Genomic DNA, 17,882 nt, shown 5'->3' with positions numbered 1-17,882 from the left:
AAGCCCAGACACCAGTGAGGAAAGAGCGCAGCCTGGCTGCCTTGCCCTAGCATTGCAGCGGTGCCAGCGGCAACTCCTTTCTGTTTGTGACACCTTGGGAGTGGTAATAGTCGCCCTATGACAAGGTTGTGTGAGTACTAGTGGGTGGGGACAATTCTGGGATTAGGCTCTGGAATGGAGAAAACAAGATATGGGGCCTCCCCCTTCTCCCAATCTAACTGTTGGAATAATGGAGAGCTCATGTGTGAAGTGCTCAGAAAATAATTTCCATGTCAGAGGTGGTGGTAGATGAGGAAACGGGGGCTAAAAAGTCAACAATTCACTCTCTCTGTCTTCCAGATAGGAGCAACAGTTTTTAGTGATATGATCAGAAGTCTAGGAATTGCATTCTAGTTCTTGGAGTAGTTCAATGACCATGCACATAAACCTGTATCAGTCAGGTTAGGCTAGGTTATGCTGTGGTCACAATGCCAAAATCTCAATGGTTTAAACCCGCAAAGGTTTATCTCACAGTAATCTGGCAGGGGGGCTCTGCTCATTATAAGCTATTCAGGTACCCAAGCATATGGAGCTCCACCATTTTTAGATCCTACCACATGACCATGAAGCTTAGAGTCACCCCTCTCCCTAAAAAAGCATGAAGTATTGTTCATGGGCTCTTAAAAGATTCTGCCTTAAAGGAACACATATCACTTCCCCTCAGACTTCATTAGCCAAAACAAGTCATATAGCCACACCCAACTTCAAGACAGAAGGGCAGTCTTTTCATATGCCTGGAAGGCTAAGGGAAGCAGACTCATTAAAAGAATAAGAGGTAATCATTTGCAGTTCTTGGAGAAGTTCAATGACCATGCTCATAAACCTGTATCAGTCAGGTTTATCACCTTATCAGTCCTACTGCTAAGCAAGAACAGCTTAGCAGTTGGAACTCATCTGTTCTAGCAATTATGCCTGTATCTACTTTGGTTTTGTTCCATGAACCACTAAATGAAATTCTTAATAGAAACTTTCCCCCCCAAACTATAATAGAATCGAGAGTCAGGAAACCTAGATTCTGGTTTTGTTGTGTAAGTTTGGGCAAGTCAAACCTCTCTGAACTACATTTTGCTTACATGTAGATACCTAGTAATCATAGTATTTATCCTATCTTATTGGAGTATGAAGGCTAAAATAAAATCATACATGGAAAAATAAAACCATGAAGCACTTCAGAGGCTGAAAATAAATTGCCTTTGGGATGAGGAGTAGTGTAAAATGAGTGAAGCGGATAGGGTGTGTGGTAATAGGAAGTGGTGGGAACTGTGGCAAACTAGAGAGCACACATTCTATTTAAATACTTTACCCCTTGCCCCTCAACTCCATCCAGTTATTGCCGTGTGGAACTGTGGGACTGGTATTGTCATAGTTCCAATTTTCCTATACAAGTGAGAAATTCTGACTTTTAAATGTGAAATCTGATTTTAAAATGTCACTAAGTAATTTTTTAAAAATTGAGGACCAGATTCAGCCTATTGGCCTTCAGGTATAGCCCCTCTGTTATACAAACATGGTAGGAATGCAGGTTTTAGATGTGCAATATCAGTTTTCGTAGGCCTTCTGATATTCGTAGGCGTCTTCTGAAATTCAAATCTTGTAGAGGTTTAGCATTACGTTTTTAATTTTTTTTTTATTCAGAACCCTCTATGGCGTTGATTATTAAGGAGGGGAATTTTGCCACCCGGACGTTATTTGGCAACGTCTGGAGACATTTTTGGTAGTAATGACTGGGGGAGGGGCAGATATGTAATGAAAAGAGCATTAGATGAGAAGTCAGAAGATCGGAGATTAATCCCAGTGCTACTAACGCCCCTTTCCTGTGCATTAGCCTCTGCCAGCTGCAAGTGAAGACTGAGGCTTGTCCTGTGATCCTCATTATTCCCCCCTCCACGCTGCCTAATGCTAGAGTCCCTTGTTGCAATGTTTTGCTACAGTGCTTCTCAGCAACCAGTGTATCTACCTCTTTGTCAGTTTAGCAGCTTCTGTGGATGTCACTCACATTTTATTTATATTGCTGCCCATTGGGACTTCACAGAAAGAAGTGACTGTGACCAGGTTTCTGCTGACGTCAGTTTTTAAAGGCCTTGACCCCCAATGCTTTAAGCATTGGAGAAATATCTGATTCACATGTGGCTTTGTATGCGGCCGAATTCTCCGGTGGTTGGGAAATTCCCCGTATTGAATTTTACCCTCATTTCTTTGAAATTCTGGCCTTGACTTCATGATTATAGATAACTGATGATATTTCCCAAGTAAAATATCTGCTTTTGCAGATGGTTCAGGTCTTGTGCCCCGGGCTGTGTCCTCTGCTGCCATCTCGTGGCTTCTCGGCTGCCTGGGTCAAGGTCTCACAAAGAGTCTTCCGCAAGGTAATGGCGTGTGGCAGTGGCTTAGTTGGAGAAAGACTCTCTGCACGCCGCGAGGCGCTCCCCAAATCCCTCCCCTGCAATGAGGCCACCAGGGCAGCAGCACACGTGGCCCGAGCGGAATCTGTACATCGCGAGCAGGCGCGAGGCGCAGGGCCCTTCCGGGTCATCCTCACCCCCTTGGGCCTCTGTGCCTGTTACGTAATCTTGGACACGAGCCACCGAAATCAGTAAACTCATCTACCCAGGAGTAATCAGAGCTGACCTCACCTGCTTGGCCTGCTGAATGCTCCTTGGCCTCTCACCACTCACTACCTGGGGTTGGGATGTTCTTAATCTCAGTGAGAAGAGATTACCCCGTTGCGTTTCTGGATTGCGTTTTCTTGTCTAAACTCATTTTGTATTGTTCCGCGTCCACGCCCTTCATTTTGGCTTGCCTTGCTGATGCTGCCTCAAGCTTGGTATTTGATTGATGGTTTGAACAGAACAGTGGCGGTGTGGTCACCGTGAGACAATGTTTCCTAAAAATATGACAGTCTGTGCACTGAAGTTATCAGGGGTCCCTCTCCAGGGTACAGGGAATCTGGGAGACTGCCCAGAGCTGGGCTACTGATGACTGAGCAGTGACTGAGCACAGGAGAGAAGCAGGAAAACATTTTCACTGGGCGCTAATTTTATTTATTCTTTCATTATCACAATGTGTTAACTGTCAAATATATGGTGATGGAAGGAGAACTGCCTCTGGGTGGTGAACACACAATGTGATATAGAGATGATGTATTACAGAATTGTGCACTTGAAACCTATGTAATTTTACTAACCATTGTCACCCTAATAAATGCTAATTTCAAAAAAATGTGTTAACTTTCCAATTGATAAAGTAAGGTTGTAGAACTGTCTGTCCCTCCTGTTAGTCCCTCCTATACACTTTCCATTTGTTGTGTTGTGTTTTTTTGTTTGTTTTTTTTTTATGGAGAGCCCTGACTCCACCATTACCCCTAACTCAGGAAGAGGAGGAAGGAGAAAAAAGACGAGGAAGAGAAGAGGAGAGACAGGAGGAGTGGAAATGCTGCCTTTGGTGTTTTAATCTGCTTTTCCCTGTATAAAACGTCAGGGGGAAGGGCCTCGTTGCATAATTTCCTAGATCCTCAGGTCAGAGATAACCTGCTACTAAGCTGATGTGAGTTGCTTCTTGTCAAAATTCAGATGTCATTTACTTAATGGGAGTTGTCTTCTGTTTCTTTTGTTTTTCGTCTTTGTCTACATTTTTTTCTGCCTTATTTATATTTTATGGTTCATGTTATTCTGGATGCTACTTATCATCTGAATCTTTGGTTTATTTTTCTCATTAGAAACTTTTCCTATGTTCTGTCCAGAGTTATGAGTTGTCTTTGTTGACTCATGTCTATTTGACCTTGCCTTTGTAAAGCTTTCTTGTTTAAAATGTTTTCCCCAAGTCCCAGATCCCAAGATGTAATAATTTGTTTTGCTTCTTTATAATTATGTGTTCCCTTTATGTGTAAAGAAAATACTATGTACTCATTCTTATGCTTTAGGTAAAGCAAGAGGACTCAAAGTCATGGCACAGAAGAAACAGGACTCCTGTCTTTATAAATCTCAAAAATAATTATGAAGAGAAATTGTTCTTTGTGAACCTAATAAGTGAAGCTGGGTTACTTGTTTTAGAAAGGCTGATTTTAGAACAAAAAGAGAAGAAACTGAACACCTTTCAAAGATGAACTACTTTGAAGTTGAACTCTGAACCTCTGGATATGTTAGACATGTTTCTTGCAACATGCTTATCCTACACTGATAGGTTGTTGAAGCAAGTATTCAAATACCAACTGAATAGTTGGAATAGATGACCTTTAATTTCTGTTCCTCTAGTCCCTAGAACAGAATTTATCCACTATGGCACTCCTGACATTTGGGCCAGATAATCCTTTGTCCCATGTATTGTAGAATGTTTAGCAGCATCCCTGGCTTGACCCACTAGATACCAGCGACACAACCTCACCCCATTTGTGACAACCAAAAATCTGCAGACATTGCCAAATGTCCCCTGTGAAGCTAGATAGCCCCCTCCTTGAAAACCAATGCCTTCAAGAGATATGATAAGAGGGCCTGCCCGGTTGCTCAGGCGGTTAGAGCTCCATGATCCTAATTCCGAAGGCTGCCGGTTCGATTCCCACATGGGCCAGTGGGCTCTCAACCACAAGGCTGCCAGTTCAATTCCTCAAAAGTTCCTCAAGGGATGGTGGGCTCTGCCCCCTGCAACTAAAATTGAACCTGGCACCTTGAGCTGAGCTGCTGCTGAGCTCCCAGTTGGCTCAGTTGGTTGGAGCACATCCTCTCAACCACAAGGTTGCTGGTTCGACTCCCGCAAGGGATGGTGGGCTGTGCCCCCTGCAACTAACAACAGCAACTGGACCTGGAGCTGAGCTGTGCCCTCCACAACTAAGACTGAAAGGACAACAACTTGAAGCTGAACGGCACCCTCCACAACTAAGATTGAAAGGACAACAACTTGACTTGGGGAAAAAAAGGCCTGGAAGTACACACTGTTCCCCAATAAAGTCCTGTTCCCCTACTCCCCAAAAAAAGAAAAGAAAAGAAAAAAGAGTCCTAAATAGTTTCTATGCCTCCAGGCTTGTCCTCCTTGGTTACATTTTCCACATTCTTCAATAAATGTGACCACGAGCTTCCCTGTTTACCAGCACTTCAGTTGTCCCCATCACCTATAAGATCAAGTCTAAGCTTTTGAAAATGGTGTACTGACCCCTGTAATCTGGCCCCTGTCTGCCTTTCCAGTGTCTTGTTCCATATCTCCTCCCTTGTACTTCATTCTTAGTGACAGCAATCTGAGGAAAGTGGCTTTGGCATGCAGCCTTACATTTTTAAAAAAATATTCATTAATATGTATGATAAACACTCCACTCCATTTTTGAGCTTCAGCCTCTCCCTTTCCCTCTCTCTTTTTTTTTGCTTTTTCATTAACGCAAGGATGATGGCAATCATAACACTGACTCACTGATGGGCTGGACGGGGGTCAGGGCTGTTTGTTGTGCACAATAGTGAGAAGTGAAAACAATTAAAATACTAGTGGGAAATCAAAGTCTTATCATGTCAAAATATCTTAATTTGGCACGTATATTTCTTACTTCTGTGCCTAATTCAAGCTGTGGTATCTAGTGCTAGCCCCATCCCAGCCTTTTGTATTGCTACTATCTGCTACTGATCCTTTCAGACTCAGCTCAGTACGCACCTACTTTGGGAAACTTTCCTGAGGTCTTCCTCCTCTCCTCTCCCATAACAGGAGGAAGAAAATCAATCGTTATCACTGCAGACAGTTAGCACTGTCATGGGTATGCAAAACAAACCTTCCTAAAATGATTCTTATCTTTCATCAACTTCCCCCATATATTTACTTTCCCACAATTTACCGCCCCTAGAAGCTCCAAGACTCTTTTCTTCTATCTTGTCACTTCTTCACAATTTCTCACCCTTTATTAAAATGGTACATAATCCCCCGTGTCTAATCACTTCCTTGGGTCTTCATTTCATGAAGGCCCTCTGATCACATAAAAATTAAAATGATAACATAAAATAAAGTTTGTATGGCTTTTCTCCTGTTAATTTGGCTTGTGTCAATGTGCAAACTCTAGCTACTAAACCTAAGAGGATAGAGAAAAATTGTTTTCCTCTCCTACAACTAAAATTATCGTTTCTGTGTCCAGCTTTGAAGTAAGAACTGTATTTTATACATCTTTATAACCCCAGAAGCTGGCCAAGTGAATGGCATATAGGAGACATTCAGTAAATGTTTACTGAACGAATGAAGAGTCAGAAGAAACCTTAGAAGGCATTCTACTCAACATAGAAATGCCTGTGCAACATTCTAATACTCAATGTCTGCTAAAACATTAAAAATATGGTGCCACTGGAGAAAATCATCCAAACATGGCAGCTGATGCCACAACAAATTCATGAGCTCAAAGTGCAATTAGACCCCAAAGGCTATACTGTAATACTACCATTGGTAGCTCTCAATTTCCACAGCTACTTCCAGTTTTTTACCTTGTTCTCCATAGTTATTTCAAAGTGAATCTGGAAGAATAAACGTAGGATAACAAAAAAGGAAGGAAGGGCCTCTAACAAGAAGAAGACAAATAAGCTGAGACTTAGTCTATCAGCTATTGATATTATAAAAATAAAAAATTAAAACAGTGTTGTATTGGCACCAGAATAGACAGATAGATGAATGAAACAGAATAGAGAGTCAAAAAAAAGAGCTCAAGTATATACAAAAATTTAATATATTTTAATGGCTCTATTTCTTATTAGTCAATTAACTGTAAACTGATTTTTTTCTTTTCAAAAATTTTATTTTTTATTACAATTCACATATAATATTATATTAGTTTCAGGTATACAACATAGTGCTTAGACATTTATATAACTTACAAAGTGATCACCTCAATAAGTCTAGTACCCATCTGACACCATACATAGTTATTACAATATTACTGACTATAGTCCCTATGCTTTACTTTACATCCCCATGACTATTATTAAAACTGCCAATTTATACTTCCTAATCCCTTCACCATTTTCACCCATCCCCCCAACATCACTCCCACCTGGCAACCATCAATTAGTTCTCTGCATCTATGAACTTGTTTCTGTTTTGTTTATTTTGTTTTTTTTAAATTCCACATATAAGTGAAATCATATGGTATTTGTCTTTCTCTGTCTGACTTATTTCACTTAGGATAATATCCTCTAGGCCCATTTATGTAGTCACAAATGGCAAGATTTCATTCTTTTTTATGGATGAGCAATATTCCATTGTATATATATTGATTTTTTTCAATAAATGATATTAGAACAACTGCATAACTATTTGCAAATAAATTAAGTTACACTTCTAACATACACCAAACACCAAAATAAATTCTAGATAATTAAAGATTAAATGGAAAAAATCAAAACCATAAAATTATGAGAAGAAATATAGGTAAATATTTATATAATCTGGGGCAGATGAGAAATTTCTAAGTATAACACTACTGGCAAAAACTAACAAGAAAAAAATTGATTTCACATTAAAAATATTAAACTTTCTATCCAAAAAAAAATTATAATAATAAAAAGTAAAGTTCAGGGGAGGCCAGTTAGCTCAGTTGATTACGCATTGTGCTAATAATACCAAGGTTTCCAGTTCGATCCCTGCATGGGCCACTGTGAGCTGCACACTCCTTAAAAAAAAAAAAAAAAGTAAAATTCAAAAGAAAAGTTAAAATAGAATGATAGAGAGCAACTAGTATTAATATTGAAAAGAACAGAAAAATTGATAAAGACAAAACAAATAATTTACCAAAAAGAAATAAATTTAAATGACCAATGAATCTATGAAAGATGATTCATATTTATAATAGTTAAATAAATGCAATTCAAAACAGTAAGATGTCATTTTGTGCCAATGATACTAACATTTTTAATGCATAAAATTAAAATTATTGATGAGTATGCAAAGAAACAGTCACTTTCTTATACCTCAGATAGGACTGTAAATTGGTACAACTACAATAGAAAGCAATTTAACATTTGTACCCATAGCTTAAGAATTGCCCATCCTTGGCCCAGCAATTCTGCTTCTAGGAATTTTTCTCAAGAATATTCTTGGATATGTGTAAAGAGTTACTTATTAAAATGTTTATTATAGCATTAATTTTTTTAAAAGTTTAAAAGTGCAAACAGTCTAAATAACAGTAAGGTAATTGATTTTAAGTATTATAAACCTAGAGAATGAAATATTATACTACATTACACTCACATAAAAATGATAAAGAGTAAAAGATGTCCATGGTATATTTCTAAGCAAAAAAACCCAGTGCATTAAATTAAAAAATGGGCAAAACACTTGAATAGACATTTCTCCAAAGAAGATTTACAAATGACTAATAAGAACAAGAAAGTGATGCTGAGGGGCAGCCAGCTGGTTCACTTGGTTAGAGCGCAGTGCTCATAACACCAAGGTCGCCAGTTCAAGTCCCATATGGGCCAGTGAGCTGCGCCCTCCACAACTAGATGGAAAACAATGACTGGGCTTGGAGCTGAGCTGCTCCTTCCACAACTAGATTGAAAACAACAACTTGACTAGGAGCTAATGGGTCCTAGTCACACTGTTCGCCAATATTCCCCAATAAAAAAGAAAAAAGAAAGAAAGTGACGTTGAGCATCATTAGCCATTAGGGAAATGCAATTCAAAACCACAATGAGGTACCACTTTACCACTTCACACCTACTAGCTATAAAAACAATAACAACAAACAGAAAAGAGCAAGTGTTTGCAAGGATGTGGAGAAATTGGAACTCTCATGTATTGCTGGAAGGAATGTAAAATGCTGCGATGGAAAACAGCTTGGAAATTCCTCACTACGGAAATTAAACACAGAATTACCATATGACCCAGAAATTCCACACAAGTATACCAAACAGGTGTTCAAACAAAAAAATTGCACATGAATATTCATAGCAGCACTATTCATGGTTGCCAAAAGGTAGAAACAATTCAAATGTCCATAACTGATGGATGAATAAACAAAATGTGACATATATCACTATGATGGAATATTTCTTATTCCACCATGCTACAACATGGATAAACCCAGAAAATATGGTGCTAAGTGAAAAGAAGCCAGACAGAAAGGGCCACATTGTATGATTCCATTTATCTAAAATATTCAAACTAGGCAAATCCATAGCAAGAGAAACTATATTAGTGGTTGCCAGGGACTGGGGTAAAGACAGAATGGAGAGTGACTGCTTAATGGCTATGGAGTTTCCTTCTGCAATGCTGAAAATGTTCTAGAACTAGATAGTGGTGATGGTTACACAACATTGTGAATGTACTAGTACCACTGAAACATACACTTTCAATTAGTTAAAATGGTGAATTATCTGTTATGGGAATTTTACCATAATTTTTTTAAAACATATGTTTGTTTTTACTTATGGGCTATTTTGGCTGAGTATCTTTTTTGTTTTTTTAAGATTTTTATTGGGGAAGGGGAACAAGACTTTATTGGGGAACAGTGTGTGCTTCCAGGACTTTTTTTTTTCCAAGTCAAGTTGTTGTCCTTTCAGTCTTAGTTGTGGAGGACGCAGCTCAGCTCCAGGTCCAGTTGGCGTTGCTAGTTGCAGGGGGTGCAGCCCACCATCCCTTGCGGGACTTGAGGAATTGAACCGGCAGCCTTGTGGTTGAGAGCCCACTGGCCCATGTGGGAATAGAACCAGCAGCCTTCAGAGTTAGGAGCATGGAACTCTAACCGCGTGAGCCACCGGGCCAGCCCCTACCATAATTTTTAAAACCACATTACAAAACAGTAGGTGTGGTTGGTTTTGTTTTTCTAGAAGTATATGCATAGAAAAAAGTGTAGAAGGATAAATATCAAATTACTCTGGTTGTCATTTAGGACTAATGTTCTAATTATTCGACAATAATCCTGGATTACTTGAGTCCTTTATAAAACAGGCTATAGAGTAATATTTAATGAGTGAGAATAATATTTAAAGGAGTGTTCATCATATGTTCATATACGAGGTCCAGCAATTAAGTTCGTGAACTCACCCTAGAAAAAGTGCTACATACCTCATTGATGAATATCATGATGGTCACCTTCAAAGTACTCCCCTTGGGAAGCTATGCACTGACACCAGCACCTAGTCCACCCTTCAAAGCAATTTTGGAGCTCTTTTTCTGGACTGGCCATTAGAGCTGTAGTCGTATTACCCTTGATGTCCTGAATCTCATCAAAATATCTTCCTTTCAATATTTCCTTGTCTTCAAGTCATTGGGGGCTAGAAAGAAGTCATTGGGAGCCAGATCAGGTGAGTAAGGAGGGTGTTGCAATGCAGTTATTTGTTTACTGGCTAAAAACTCCCTCACAGGCAGTGCCGTGTGGGCTGGTGCATTGTTGTGATGTAAGAGCCATGAATTGTTGGTGAAAAATTCAGGTTGTCCAACTTTTCACACAGCTTTTTCAGTACTTCCAAATAGTAAACTTGGTTAACTGTCCAGTTGATACAAATTAATAATGAATAATCCCTCTGATATCAAAAAAAAGTCAGCAAGGGGCCAGCCCAGTGGCTCAGGCGGTTGGAGCTCCGTGCTCCTAACTCCAAAGGCTGCCAGTTCGATTCCCACATGGGCCAGTGGGCTCTCAACCACAAGGTTGCCGGTTCAACTCCTTGAGTCCCGCAAGGGATGGTAGGCTCCATCTCCTGCAACTAAGATTGAACACGGCACCTTGAGCTGAGCTGCCTCCTGGATGGCTCAGTTGGAAAAATACACCTGTTGCAAAGAGAAAAAAAAATCTATTGGCGCTATATATGCCAACAGATTAATGGTTATTTCAATAGGGTGATTATAGGTGAATTTTATTTACTTTTCAAAAAATATCTTTTCAAAATTCTTCCAGTGACTCTATATTACCTTTGTAATCTGGGTTTTAAATATTTTTTAAAGATTTTCCTTATATCGAGCCAAAACCTCTTCTTATTTTTGGCTCAGCTGTGCCAAAAATAAGGTTTGGACAATATTGTCCAAACCTGTGACCTCTGACTACAGCTGGCCACTGCGTTACGGGATAAATGAACTGCAGATGTAGTTTGTGTTCATAAAAAGAGACCTGACTGACAGACATATGATACATAGTTATAAGGGAAATACAAATCAAAACCACAATGAGATACCACCTCACACCTGTTAGAATGGCTATTAATCAATAAGACAAAAATAAGTATTGGAAAAGATGTGGTGAAAAGGGAATCCTTGTACACTGCTGGTGGGAATGTAAATTGGTGCAACCACTATAGAAAACAGTATGGAGAGTCCTCAAAAAATTAAGAATATTAGCTACCATATGATCCAGCAATTTCTCTTCTGGATATTTACCCCAAAATTATGAAAACACTTATTCATAAAGATATATTTACTCTTATGTTCACTGCAGCATTATTCACAATAGGTAAGACATGGGAACAACCTAGGTGTCTTTCAACAGATGATTGGATAAAGAAAATGTGGTATGTACATACAGTGGAATACTACTCAGCCATAAAAAAGATGAAATACTACCATTTTCTACAACATGGATGGATCTTCAGAGCATTATGCTAAGTGAAATAAGTCAGACAGAAAAGGACAAGAACCACATGATTTCATTCCTACGTGGGATATATGAGGTATGACAATCAAGTTGGTGAACTCACCCTAGAAAAAGTGCTACACACCTCATTGCTGAATATCACAATGGTCACCTTCAAAGTACTCCCCGTGGGAAGCTATGCACCGATGCCAGTGCCTTGTCCACCCTTCAAAGCAATTTTGGAGCTCTTCTTCTGGTATGGCCATCAGAGCTGTCATTGTATTACACTTGATGTCTTGAATTTCATCAAAATGTTTTCTTTTCAATATTCCTTTATTTTGGGGTAAAGAAAGAAGTCATTGGGAGCCAGATCTGGGATGGTGTTCTAATGCAGTTATTTGTTTACTGGCTAAAAACTTCCTTACAGACAGTGCCGTGTGAGCTGGTGCATTGTCGTGAGGTAAGAGCCATGAATTGTTGGTGAAAAGTTCAGGTCGTTTTCATCTAACTTTTTCATGCAGCTTTTTCAGCACTTCCAAATAGTAAACTTGGTTGATTGTCCATTTTGTACAAATACATAATGAATAATCCCTGTGATATCAAAAAAGGTTAGCAATAGAATTTTGACTCTTGATTTAGATTGACAGAACTTTTTTGGTCGTGGATAATCGGCTGACTTCCACTGTGCACTTTGACACTTTGTTTCAGGGTCATATTGGTACACCCATGTTTCATCACCGGTGATAACATGGCCCAAAACATAACCTTGTCTCTCCAACAGGTCTTGGCAAACTTCGACTCTCCTTTGCTTTTGCTCATCAGTGAGCTCCTTTGGGACCATTTTTGCACACACCTTTCTCATGCCAAGATTTTCAGTTAAGATTTTCTAACAGTTTCTCTACCGATGTTTACTTGGTCTTCTATACTTGTCAAGTCAGCCGACAATTTTGACGCACATTTTGACAAATTTTTGCAATGTTTTTGTCAGTTCTGTTCATTACTGGTCACCCTGACTTCTCTTCATCAGTGATGAGTTCTCTCCCCTCAGAAAAACGTTCAATCCATTTGTACACTGCGTTTTCTTCATGGCATGCTCCCTATAAACTTGGGCTAACATGTCCCTGATTTCACTCCCACTCTTGCCAAGTTTAACAAGAAATTTAATATATGTTCATTGCTCTAATTCAAGCTCAGACATTCTCATGAAGGCACACAAAAACACGCAACTACAATAATGAATGACACTCAGCAAGACACTGCCACACGTTGACATGAACACAGCTGTGAGACACTGATATATCAAGGTTATGAAACCTTACCGAGCTATTTGTACAGTGCTGCCAATACAAGCGCACAGTCGCAAGTTCACAAACTTAATTGTCAGACAAAAAGCAACACACAAAACCCAAATTCATAGATACAGACAACAGAATGGTTACTGGAGGGGAAGAGGGGGAAGAGGAGGATGAAGAGGGTAAAGGGGATAAAATATATGGTGACAGAAAGAGACTAGACTTCTAATGGCGAGCACATAATGGAGTATACGCATACAGATGTCATATTATAAAATTGTACACCTGAAATTTATGTAATGCTATTAACCAAGGTTACCCCAGTAAATTTTATTAAAAAGGGGGGTCTGAGAAAATAGAAGTTATGAGCAAGCATGTAGCATTTATAATAATAATAATAATAGCTTCATTTCTAATAATAATATTTACATGTACCTTACATTTATGTGTCATGCTTACAGTGTGCTTGATACAGTCTTAAGCACTTAAAGTGTTTTAACTCATTGAATATTCACAACACCCCTAAGAAGCAGGTACTATTATCCTTGTTCTACAGATAAGGAAAATGAAGCACAGGAAGGTTAAGTAATGGCGAACATTAAAGTCACACAATAGTAAGTGAAAGAGCTGATTCGTATCCAGAAGCCCTAACTCTAGAGTTTATGTACTTAACCACTATGTCACAACACCTCTATGGCCAAAACAGCCCCTCCAGCAGTGGTCACAAAGGGTAGTCCTTTCAGAAGTTCAGGAGGTCAAAACTATTTTCATAATAATACTAAGATTCTTCCCCCTTCTTTCATTCTCATTCTCTTATGAGTGTAGAAAGGAGTTTTCCAGAGGCTGCAGGAAGTATGATGACATTATCACTTTAAGGGCTAATAGAAAATGTGTTTGTATAGCCTTGCATTTTCTAAAACAAGCTCTTTGGGGTCCTGAAACCAAAAAGTTTGAGTAATATTGCCCTAAGGTAAAGGGGACATGATTTCTGAAGGAATAATTAAGACTGATTGCCAGAATTCATTCATTCATTCATTCATTCATTCATTCATTCATTCATTCATCCAATAATTATTGAGCATTACATTCCAGGATTTCCAGGTGTGAGGCCCATAGTGATGGACAAGAGTGGCATGGTCCTTTGATTCTTTGAGTTTAGTGCAATGTTCCCAAAATATTAGTGTGCATGGGAGTCTCCTGGTAAACTAATTAAAAGTGCAAATTTTGGGGCTCCACTCTGAGAGATGCAGAATCATTTTTTATGGGATGGAACTCAGGAATTTTCTTTTGCTTTTTTTTTAAAAAAAGCTGTTAAGTTGATTCTGAAGGAAAGATCCAGTAACCATACATTGAAAAACACTGGTCTAGTGGTTGTTTAGCCTGAAGAGAAAACTTGGGGAAATGAAAAAGATCACCATATATAAAGACATGTGTGACTCCAGAGAACAGAACAGATACCAGGTCAGAGCTAACCTGGGGGCAGGTTTCCATCTAATATGAGGTAGAAATGGTCATTCGGGTGAGACAGAGAGTTCCTAATCAACTATAAGTTTTGAGTCTGGTAGAGAGCCATAGACAGTCGTTAGGATTCTCACATTAGGTATGACAGTTTTCTATATGGCCTCTAAGCATGGGGAATTTTACAAGAATCAAAAAGGAGGGTTGATGAAAGTCATAAGTAATTTAGTGCATATTTTAAGCTCTTATTTTCTTCAACAAACTATATCAACTCAGATGATAACACAAATTTCAAAGTGACCACTTAGGCTAGGATAAACAACAAGGGCTGGCCAAAGTTCAAGGACTTTGAGGATGAGAGAAGGAGAACTTTGAGAATGAGAAAAAAATGGAAGCAGCTTCCCAGACATATCATAAATATAAGAATTCTCCCAAACTGATCTATACATTCAGTACAATTCCAATCAAACTTCCAACAAGCTTTTCTTCTTGGAACTTATCAGCCTACTAATTTTTTTTTTTGAGAGCAAAAGGCCTGTAATTGCCAAAATACACCTAAAAAGAAAGATCTAAGCTAGAGGCCAGGTAATGGTGGTGGTGATGGTAGTGGTGGTGGTGGTGGTGGTGGTGGTGGTGATATATATGCCCACAAGATACAGATTTATTGTAAAGACATAATTAAGACAGTGTGGTATGGGGCAGTAAGATAGCTCAGTTGGTTAGAGTGCAAGCTCTCAATAATAAGGTTGAGGATTCAATTCCTGCATGGGATGGTGGGCTGCGTCCCCTGCAACTAAAGATTGAAATGGCAACTGGACTTGGAGCTGAGCTGCGCCCTCCACAACTAGATTGAAGGACAACAACTTGGAGCTGATGGGCCCTGGAGAAACACACTGTTCTCCAATAGTCCCCCCGCCAAAAAAAAAGACAGTGTGGTATCAATGCAGAGAAATACAGATGGACCAATGAAAGAGAATTAAGAAACCAGGAAACGACTCATATATGTGTGGAAACTTGATTTATAACAAAACTGGCATTGCAGATCAGTGGCGTACTGAAAACCTATGCAAGAAATGGTCTGGGACAACTGAGTCTCCATTTTGAAGGGAAAAAAAAATGTAATCCCAACCTAACAGCAAAACAAATATGAAGGCAAAACTTGAAAACATTTAGAAGAAAACATGTGAGAATACCTTTATGATCTTACAGTTGAGAAGGATTCTTGAGACATATTTAAAAATGCAAATCAGAAAGGAAAGGCTTGATAAGTCTGCTGATAATAAAATTAAGACCTCCTGTTAATCAACACATCATAAAGAAAATAAATTACATTTTTTAAAAGACAAAACTATACGAAGATATTTGCTATTCATTTAACCAAGAAAAGATTAGTTTTCAGCATGCAAAAAATACTACAAAGATAAAACAAGAACAGCTCCTACTGGATTAGTAATATTGTCTTTAGCTGGATTATGAGTGATTGCATTTTATTTTTAGTCATTACACAATTGATACAGATTATATAGGTAAACAGACATAAATACATTAAAAATATTCTTTTGTAGATTTTCAGTATTTAATAACAACTTCACAAAAGAAAAACAAAATAAATGAAAAGAAAGCAGAAAGAAGGAATCAATAAAGAAAAACCTGAAATTAATAAAAGGGGAAACTGGTGCTGCGCCGCTACTTTTGAAACCCATGCCAGGAGCTGCTGTGGAGTCCCTGCAGTCGGCTGGCCGGCCGTGGGCTGCTTCTCTCTCGGAAGCAAGGCACCGCCCTGCGTAGGAGCGCCGAAATCGAAATCGTGGCCTAATTCTTCTCATTTGCCATCAGCAGCATTATATATCAGCGTGGCGTGTATCCATTTGAAACCTTTACTCAAGTGGAGAAATATGGACTCACTTTACTTGTAACTTCTGGTGCTGAGTTCATAAAATACCTAAATAATGTGGTGGACAACTAAAAGATTGGTTAAGTGTCCAGAAACTGGTGGTGGTCATTTCAAATACTGAAAGTGGTGAGGTCCTTGAAAGAGTCCAGTTTGATATTCAGTGTGACAAGACTGCCAAAGAGGACGGTACACCCAGAGAAGTCTCTGAAAGCTTTCCAAGATGAAATCTGTTCAGTAATCAGACAGATCACAGCTACAGTGACATTTCTGCCATTGCTGGAGATTTTTGTTGTTGTTGTTCATTTGATCAACTACTGATTGATACAGACAAAGATTTGGTTGTACCTGAAAAATGGGAAGAGTCAGGACCACAGTTCATTACCAATTCTGAGGACGTCCTTGTTAATTCACTACTACAATCCACAAAATAAATAGCATGGTGGCCCACAAAATCGCTGTCAATGACTGAAGATGTGATGAGAACAATAATGTAATTCTTGACTGTGGTTTTCCTGAAACCAAATAATTTATAATTGATATGTTTTATTTCATTGGTTAATTTTTAGATGGGGAAAACTTGACATTATACTTTACTGAACTGTGCGTAATTCGTTCCATTTTTTGTGGTACCTGTTTCACTTTCCATCGGGTTGACATAATTTTTTGCACACTTCAAAAGGGAACCAGCAGATTACATCAGCACCTCAATGTCAATTTTTTTGAAAGTGGTAACTACAAATGGAAAAACTTTTGCTATAAAGCTAAATGCCTTCTTAAATTAGACCTGCTGATCAAGTAGCTTGACTCAGAATATAAGTAGGGAGACATTTAAATATGAAACACAGCAAAAGAAGTCTGACTATTCAGAATCTTTGTTTAGGTCCTAAACTAACTGATAATCAATAAACAATGAAATATTTTTATTAGGTCCTTTTGCCATTTATTTCATTTGTATAGTTTCCATATTGAAAAAATTTTCAATTATTTGATTTTAATTTATATAACTTAAACCTATAAAGCTGTTGTTATTTTTACTGTTTAAATTCCTGTGACACAGAACTCTTAAAAATGGTCTTTTAGGGTGTGGCTGGTTATTTCAGTTGGTTACAGCGTGGTGCTCTTAACGACAAGGTTGTTGGTTCAGTCCTCACATGGGCCACTGTGAGCTGCACCCTCCACAACTGGATTGAAACAACTACTTGACTTGGAGCTGATGGGTCCCAGAAAAACACACTTAAAAAAAAAGGGCTTTTGTGTTCTATAAAATCAAGCTTTAAGTGACAGCAATAAATAAAGTTAAATGTGTATGTTTTAAAATATTTTTATATTGGTGTGGTATTAATACAGTTAAATAGCAGTTAAGATGGATTTAGTGCAATAGTCCCTCCCTTAGCTGCAATTTGGCTTTCTGTGGTTTCAGTTACCCACGACCCAAAAATATTAAATGAAAAATTCCATAAATAAACAACTCATAAGTTTAAAAGTAGCTTATATGAAAGAGTTACTATGTGCCAGGCACTGTTTTAGATATTATGTCATTTAATTTTCAGTTCTGTACAAGAGACAGATTTTATTGTTATCCCTATTTCACAGATGAAAAAAAACTATAGCACAGAGAGGTAAAAGATGGTTTCATAGCCAGTGAGTGAAGGTGGGGCTAGAATCTAGGCAGTCTCGCACTTCA

General features: G+C 38.6%; 1 pseudogene across 1 annotated transcript; it reads left to right on the top strand.

Annotated features, from left to right (window-relative positions):
* The first annotated feature begins 2,408 nt into the window (after positions 1-2,408).
* LOC308497847 (mitotic spindle assembly checkpoint protein MAD2A-like) lies at positions 2,409-16,667 on the top strand (annotated as a pseudogene). Its single transcript has 2 exons — positions 2,409-2,603; positions 16,013-16,667. The product of its transcript is annotated as a mitotic spindle assembly checkpoint protein MAD2A-like (transcript).
* Positions 16,668-17,882: the final 1,215 nt, after the last annotated feature.

Source organism: Rhinolophus hipposideros, assembly GCF_964194185.1.
Source record: "Rhinolophus hipposideros genome assembly, chromosome: 5".
Lineage (NCBI taxonomy): Eukaryota > Metazoa > Chordata > Mammalia > Chiroptera > Rhinolophidae > Rhinolophus > Rhinolophus hipposideros.
The sequence above is the reverse complement of the archived record's forward strand: the minus strand, read 5'-3'. Positions and strand labels throughout refer to the sequence as shown.